Genomic DNA, 6,254 nt, shown 5'->3' with positions numbered 1-6,254 from the left:
TTAAAATGTTTTCTGTTTTATTATAACAAAGTATTATTTTATTCTATTTTCAAAATATTGGCAGGTATATTGTGAAAAAATTGTCTAGTTGGATATCATTCAAGTTGATGACCCTGTGATAAAGAAGAGGTAATTAATTCAAATTAGGTGCCAAATAATACTGATTTTTAAGTTACTACATAAAGAATAATATTTACTCTACCAAAACAGTGAAATTTTATTTCATCAGCTTATTTTTTAAATTTAATTTTAATGTGAAAGTGATGTGCACTGTGGTTATAGTCATTGTAAGGTAGTGAATACATAACTTTTCAAACTTGTTATCCCCTCTCTCATTTTTCTCAGTTTTTCCTTCACCCTAATACCCCTCCCAAGTTGTAATGTACATTTCCAACTTATTGTCTTGTGAGAAATGCTATTGCATTGGTTTGCTCTTTGTCCTTTGTCTCGCCATTTTTTTTTGTTCCTGTTCCCTTCCCTAATTAAGGTAAATGTATACACAATACACAGGGTACCAAAATCAAACACAGCAGGGGATAAACCATAGGGGAACATCTCAAAGAAAATAGAGATCACATAGTACATCAAAAAAAGCAACCGCAAATAAATATCTGTTTCCATATCTTGGAGTTCATTTTGCTCAGCATCAGCTTATATGGTCAAATATATGCATAACAAAGCCCCTGGAAAATAGTAGTTTCATGGACACTATATCATGAAAACAACATGTCAACTGTTTTTGATGGTAAAGGTGGATTAAGATTGGTGAATTCACGATTTTGATAAAGGAATTTCAAAAGATTTAAAAATTTATGACAGGTAAATTTTAATTGTTCAAACTTTTTAACAACTTAGCCTATTAAGAAAATTTAACATTGTCTGGGAAAATAGGCTTTCATGCAAAGAAATCCATGGAGACTTAGCTGAGAGATAGCAATGTGGGTGAATATGGCTCATTTTCACACTAAACAAACAAACCTCACAAACCTTGCTGTAAATCCTGTAGGTTCCCTTGAGAATTGTCCTTACCCAGGGAATATACTCTCACTGTGTAAAACAAAGTTGTAGTGGAATTTAAATTCAAAATTCTTTTTAAAAAAGACATCAAATTTTGTGAATGGACATTTAATAACCAAACAGTAATTCTCTGAAAAAGAGGGAAATATAATTCAAAATCACTTGACTTTATTAAAAGTAAGAGAAAAGAGTAATGAAGAGAGATGAGAGAAACCATAGAGGACTGTTTTCTCTCCGGTGGTGTAATGGTTTCTTGATCTTGATTCTTCCATTCTATCTTCATAAGCTATGAAGTCACAGCTCAGGACTGGAGTAACCAGTTCAGACAAAGAATACTCACAGAATGGGGGCTGGGAAAGTGGCTCAGTGGTAGAACGCTTGCCTTGCATGCCTGAGGCCCTGGGTTCAATTCCTGAGCATCACATAAGCAAAAAAAAAAAAAAAAGCCGGAAGTGGAGCTGTGGCTCAAGTGGTAGAGCGCTAGCCTTGACCAGAAGAGCTAAGGGACAATGCCCAGGCCCAGAGTTCAGGCCCCACGACCGGACCAAAAAAAAAAAAAAAACACAGAAGAAAATATTAGCAGTAGATGTAGGTGATTTATAACCTTAGACAATCTATTTAAGTCTCTTCAAAATTCTCCCCTACCCTAAACTGCCCTCTTTGAACAGCTTTGTTTACTTTTCCCAAGACTGCCCTCCATTAACTGTTTAAAATTTTGTGAGGTCATATACATACTTTCTAGAGATTGCTGTTTGTTTGTAATTTTTGTGTGTTTTTGTTTGTAGTTGTGTTTTTAACTGAATTTCAAAAGGTTGTGCAAGTGTGTTACAATTAAATATGTCCATCTAATTGTCCAATGCTCTTGGATCAGAGTCACTCCTATCATTGTCAACCAACCCTTTCTCCATGATTTATTTCAGATTTACCACTTCCTTTATTACATGTGTACATTGAGTATTCTAGCTGTACTTGCCCCTTGTTCCATTTTTCATTCATTCTATGTCTTTACTATTATTCCTTTCTGGTTTCAACTTCCTGATATTCATTCTATTAAACTGTCTGTTAATACTTTGAAAGGTTTATATACATTTCATGGAGTTTCAATCCTACATATACTTAAACTGATGTCAGCATATACTTCCATAATTCATTCATCTGTAATTACAATTTGCAAGACTGGAGACGTGAAGCATCTAAACATGATTTTATTCTCATCTTTTTGGAAGATTAATCTTTAGTCAACAAGAAAGTTTAAAAATCGCTTAGAATTTATAGCTAACTACCAGTTTTTATAAATGGCTTTGTGCAATGGTGTGTGATTATTTTATTTTACATAGGATATTTTCTACTAACTATAAGTTTTGGAAAAAGAAGAAAACTAAAATTTACTACTCTAGAGGAATATGATAGAAATAGAAGATAGATTATAGGTTTGTCACATCTCTGATCAGTACCCATATTCAAGACTTAAAGTCATATTTATTACTATGTTAGACAGATAGGGAAAATATATGATAAGGCAACACATGATAAGGCAACTATTAGTGACTTTTTAAAATGTACCTTCTTATGTGATGAAATTTACTTTATTAGCTAATATTTGGGTTTGAATTATGGGAGGCTGATCTATTTAACACATTTCTGGAAGGCACTTACTGAACAACGCAAATGGTGGGAGATACTATTTCTACACTTTAATTAATGATTGAACTTATTTTGCATTAGTGCTGGGTAAATAAATCAACTCTATTGTAACTTGATTCCTACACTTGAAAAACTTTTAATGTCACTATCATCTACTTGTCAAGTGTTATTTTGGTGAATATGATTCTAGAAAGTTTATTTGAAAAGGAATATACTTGAAGGAGATTAAATGTAGGTTATCATTGGTTTGAGAATGACAACATTTTTATACTACAGAACCAAGTTTTACTGAAGTACCAGTGTTTTGAAGCACTAGGGTCTTCTCAATTAGTTTTTTTAAATTATATTTGACATCTAAGTCAAGTTTTCCTAGCCTTGGTAGAACAATTATGGAACTATCATTCCAGGAAATTTTTTGGCCTACTTATGCTGGACTGAAATCTTTCATTTATCATTAGCAGAGAGGTATTAAAAATAATCTTGTGACATTTGTGATTTTGTTTACTAATATGGGCTTGTTATCTGTAAATTGAAAGTTTGAACTACAGTACTTTCACTCATATTTTGTGATCTCCTCTTTCATTTGAAGTTGCCTTAAATTTCACAATTGCTTGCTGCTAATTACTGCAAGGAATTGGGGCCCTGAAATATTCTAGGAAATGAAAAATTGAGATGGGTCTTCAATTACATTCTGTTAGCATTTTGGATGGGCCAAGGTTAGAAGACTTGCCATTGTTATCTGATGATGCAGATAACCTGGGACCTGGTATCCTCGGACCCGTGGGTACTGTAGAAGAATAATAGCTTTTAGGCATAATATGGAGAAAAACACTTTGGGACCAGCGAGTTAATACAATAAACACAGCAGCAGTGTAAAATCTCTTCTAGATTAGAGGAAAACAATACTGTTTTTTTTTTTTTTTTACTATGTGAATTCAGAAGACCAAGAACACTTAGAAGGTATCACAAGTTTATACCAAAGACATTGCATTGATACTTTTTATATTCGAATATCTATTCTAAACCTAATTATTTATGTTCCAATCTATTTATGGGAATAAATTTCAATTTATTTGTCAAATTATAAATTAATTCTAGTAAGATTTACTGTGTGAAATTTAAGATCAGCACATATAAATATAAAATATATAAGTATATATAATATAAGAAATTGTTATGCATTGTTCTGTTGTGGTTAGGGTATCAAAGGCAAATCTGTTTTAAAGTATTATTCCATTATCTCTACCTCAGTTTTTGGTAGAGTTAGACCTAAAGCTTTAGCATTTGTAAATGTAAAGCCTGGAGGCAAGAGGAAACACTTTGATTTAAACATTACCAATTTAATGCCTAATATCGAGGAGAAATATATAGACTTCTCCAGGAGCTATGAAAATATTTGTTGATGGAAAGTCAGCAGTGTAAGTTCCTGCCTGGTTGTATGGTAGACAGGCCAGGATATTAAGTAAACATGCATATGAACAACATTTTCACCTTCTTGGCTTTAGCTACTTTTGAAATAATAGGTAAAATAAATATTATATATATATATATATATATATATATATATATATATATATATATTGTTGTTTGGGTCCAGTCATGGGGCCTGAACTCTGGGCCTGGGCCCTGTCCCTCAGCTCTTCAGCTCAAGGCTAGTGCTCTACCACTTGAGCCACAGCACCACTTCCGGCTTTTTTCTTTTTCCTTATGTGGTGCTGAGGAATCAAACCCAGGACTTCAGGCATGCAAGGCATGCACTCTACCACTGAGCCAACTTCACAGCCCAAACAATTATATTTTGATAAAATACCTTCTATTCTGAACAGTTCGGTCTGAAGTGTTCATCTCTCTATGATCCCTTGTAACTAAGATTAGTTTTGTTCCAGTAAGACAATCTATGTTGTCAGTGTAAGATATTCTGGTTGGTCTGTTCCTACATGGAAGAAGGGTAAGGGTCAGGAAGACATTTGTGCCACAGAGACCTCATTTAGGAAATTTTAAGCTGCAGAAGTTTAGAAGTGGATCTTAACCAAGGCTTACTTTGAATCCATTAGCTCCACAAAGATAACTCAGTTGATAAATAAGTACTTGAAAAGCCATCACCTTTGGACTTAGCTGTAAAAGCTTTAAAATATGATCAAATTTAAAATGAAAATGACAAAATAGTTATTGACAAAAAATTGCAAATGTGAGTAATCGACCAAACAATATAATTTTTTTCCACTATAGACAGAAATTTAGAGAAATAAGATCAATAGCATTTTTAGGAACAATAAGGGTTCCTTGTTACAAATAGGCAACCATGAATATGTGCCTGTATAAAGATTGCATCAATAACTACTTAAATTTAGAGGATACTACATGCTTCAGCAGCAGGTCTACCCAAATTACAACAATACAGAGATTAAAATGGTACTTGCACAAGGATGGTATGAAAATTTGTGAAGTATTCCATATTTTTCATTCTTCAAATGCAAGAAATGAAAAACAGTTGTTAAAAAGTTGATTACAAAAATACAAGTGTAACAATACATGTAATTCATAGAATTAAAAGTTAGTTTGACATCAGTGTATTAAATCTTCACCTTAGAAAGGCCCTTACATAGCATAACCTTTATAAAACTTGAAATTAGATAACATTGTCATTTTATCCCAAAGAAATAAAATTTAAACCATGCTCATAGGGGCTTCCAGGAAGATGGTGGAGGAGAAGCTGAAGGCTAAACAAGCTCTCGCATAGAAAGCAGTTTTAGAGTTCCAGTGAACAGTCCTAAGCCAGAGAATCACACCAAGTGTGCCATCACAGTACACAGAGTTAGGCCAGAGAGGGTAAATCCAGGCAAGGAGACAGATCTGAGCATTTGCCAGCAGCTTCGGCAGCAGCGGTGGCCATAGTCGCCATCCTGTAACACAGAGAGTCCAGGACAAAGGAGCCACATGCGGTTGGTGAGCAGATTCTACTCAACACCAGCAAGAACTGACAAGGAGCAGACATCTTCATCCTGCGGTTCACAGACCAGAGACGACCCAGGAACCAAGACTCGGTGAAAGTAGAAGCCTAACATCCTCACTCCTTCTCAGGGAGCAGAGGAGAGAAGGCCACCCCTCCTCCCCACAACCGGACATCTCCACCTTGGATACTGAAAAAGCTCAGTGGAGCTGCTAGCTCCAACTAAGGCCTTGGAAGAAAACTAGAGTCATTTAGCAGGTCACAAGAACCTAAATTGACCTGCCAGACTCAGCTTCACCCCGGGAAATGTCACCCAGCTCAGGCGCAAGCCCCAGGAATGGCTTTCTTCACTGGGTAATCAGAGCCAGAGGCTGCCCCTCCCTTAAGCAGCCTTGACAATCAATTGAAATTCAGTAAACATAAACCCAGAGAGTGGCTCCAGCCTGGGCTCGTGAGTTTCTAACAAGCTAGCCCTCAGGAAAAGCTAATGTTTGCTGAAAAGCCTCAACTCTACCCAGAACCTAGCCTCATCACAGCATCTCCAAACGAGGAAAAAGCCATCTCCCTCTTTGTGATAATCAAAGCAGATCCCCCTCCCATTAAAGTAACCTGAGAGGAGGATCACAAAATCCTGGGTAAAGCA

General features: G+C 35.4%; 1 pseudogene; it reads left to right on the top strand.

Annotated features, from left to right (window-relative positions):
• Positions 1-5,022: 5,022 nt before the first annotated feature.
• On the top strand, positions 5,023-5,122 carry LOC122097938 (annotated as a pseudogene).
• The last annotated feature ends 1,132 nt before the right edge of the window (positions 5,123-6,254 follow it).

This window comes from Dipodomys spectabilis, unplaced genomic scaffold, assembly GCF_019054845.1.
Source record: "Dipodomys spectabilis isolate Male_0828 unplaced genomic scaffold, ASM1905484v1 ptg000441l, whole genome shotgun sequence".
NCBI lineage: Eukaryota > Metazoa > Chordata > Mammalia > Rodentia > Heteromyidae > Dipodomys > Dipodomys spectabilis.
The sequence above is the reverse complement of the archived record's forward strand: the minus strand, read 5'-3'. Positions and strand labels throughout refer to the sequence as shown.